Source organism: Callorhinus ursinus, unplaced genomic scaffold (assembly GCF_003265705.2).
Source record: "Callorhinus ursinus isolate GAN/ISIS: 27379988/994484 unplaced genomic scaffold, GSC_fseal_2.0 scaffold64, whole genome shotgun sequence".
In the NCBI taxonomy this organism is placed as follows: domain Eukaryota; kingdom Metazoa; phylum Chordata; class Mammalia; order Carnivora; family Otariidae; genus Callorhinus; species Callorhinus ursinus.
The window spans coordinates 6,226,494-6,228,561 of NW_027397126.1; the positions used below are offsets into that span (position 1 = coordinate 6,226,494).

General features: G+C 43.2%; 1 long non-coding RNA gene across 1 annotated transcript; it reads right to left on the reverse strand.

The window, feature by feature from the left end:
• Window positions 1-768: 768 nt before the first annotated feature.
• On the reverse strand, window positions 769-1,456 carry LOC112815495 (uncharacterized). The gene is made up of 2 exons (XR_003205999.2): window positions 1,267-1,456; window positions 769-1,082 (listed from the first exon to the last, which is right to left on the reverse strand). It is a non-coding gene; the product is annotated as an uncharacterized lncRNA (long non-coding RNA).
• Window positions 1,457-2,068: the final 612 nt, after the last annotated feature.

Below are 2,068 nucleotides of genomic sequence, written 5' to 3' on the forward strand. Positions count from 1 at the left end.
CTTTACATTTGATATCAAAACCACTCCATTATTACACACACACACACACACACAATTTTTTTTTTTTTTTTCGGGGGAAGGCTACTTAATTACTGACATTGGACGTACTGAAGTATGCTGGTGATAACATAAAGATCAGCTTTTACTCAATTTTATTCTTGTATTAAAATTTTCTGTAGACAATGCTCCCCTTTATTGCCTGTGGGAATGGGGATAACCTCTCCCATGGTCCCACCCTTGGTAAGCCACTGTTCCACCCCAAGCTTCTTAACAAGAAAGTGCACGAATTAGTGTTGATATTGTGGCTTCCAAATATCATTGTTTTAGTGTGTGGGGGTGCTATCAGTGACTTTCTGGAGGTAAGTTTTTGAACCTGGGGGCTTCAGATCCTTATAGCCTAAGGTGGGTTACAAGTACATCACTACAAGGTAAGTGGCCTGAAGGCAATTTTGTTGTCTGCCTTTTTGTGAGAGTGCCAGTTACTCCGTATCCATTACAACTCTTCCCATCTATTGTCCCCCCCCAACCCCGACACACACACTTGAAGAAATACCAAGTCCTTTTACTCCTCACCTGGGAGATAAAATGTTAAGATGTAAATCTGTCTTCAGTTCTCAGTCCTGACTCAGTCTTTATTCCTGATGTCTGTCTAACTGATATTCTGGTCTCCCAACACTCCAGGGCCTGCCTCACCTCTTCCCTTCTCCAACACCTTCCTCTTCCCTTCCTTCCCTCCCCACCATCACAAAACTCACAGAAACACACATCTCTTGTTGATAACTTGATTTTACTGTCATCATCACCACCATTTTTCAGATGTGGTCTCTGTGTAATGGCTATTTCTCCATTGCACCCTCATGAGACACAGGAGATAGGCCCAGATCTCTGGCCCCTGCCACTCACAGGCCATTACTTGGATTGTCAGAGCTCTCTGGGGTCTCTTGTTTATACTCCAGCTGATTCTGAGGGATTTTCTTGTTCGTGCTGTAGTAACAGACTAATATTGTTGGTTTTTTTGCTTTCTTCATTTTTTTCAAATTCTGTTGATGGCCTAACGTTACATTCATGATTGCCTTTTCCACCTGGTAGAAAAAGAGGATGAAGCCAGAAGGACATAAGTTTGGAGGAAGAGAATGGAGGGTGGATGGCTGAAAGGCTTTAAGAGAAGGGGTGCAAGTTGGGGAAAGGGTTTTTGCTAGACAAGGGCAGTGTAGGGGTTGTGGGATGGGAATCTAAAGAGGAGAAACATGAATAGAGACATGTTACCTTGTCATTTTTTTGTTGTTGTTGGAGTGACAAGAAATCTTCTTCCTTCCTTTGTGCGTGGGGTTGGCCATTTCATTCTCATACTTGGTTGTTCTACATTTATGCTAGGCTCTTCTGGTGTGCAGATCCTATCACCATATTTAAGCTTCCCAGTGATCTATCTCAGGGCTCCAGACCTCAGTGTGTGTATATATACATACCCTCCCTTAGGCAATGAGGGGCCACACCCTTTGGCTTTGGTCATCAACGCGCTGTGCCAGCCAATGGTAGCCCTGGGTGGCTTCAACATCACAAAGCACTACTTCTGACAACTCTGTGGGTGGGAGGATATAGGTTTGATGCTGTGGTTGTTTCCTTCACACCCCTAAAGATAGGTCCCAAAATGACCTGTCATGCTTCTTTATCTCCCATGTACAATTCTGATGGCAAACACAACATAAAGGCGTTTCTTCCATCCATGCTCCAGGGACACCCCTATTCCATGGTTTATTCCATTCTTTTCAACTCTTCACCATTGCCTAGTATTTTTAATCTCTTACCTAAAATTTCTCCAAACTAATGGGGCCATATTTAAGTCAATGAAGAGATTTGTTTTTTTTGATTTTTACTTTAATCACCTGGTGCTCATCACAACAAGTGCCCTCCTAAATCCCCATCACCTATTTCACCCATCCCCCCACCCACCTCCCTTCTGGTAACCAGCAGTTTGTTCTCTAGAGTTAAGAGTCTGTTTCTTGGTTTATCCATCTGTCTGTCTTTCTTTTTGCCTTTGCAGTCTCTGAGGAAATCTGAATCATCCCAT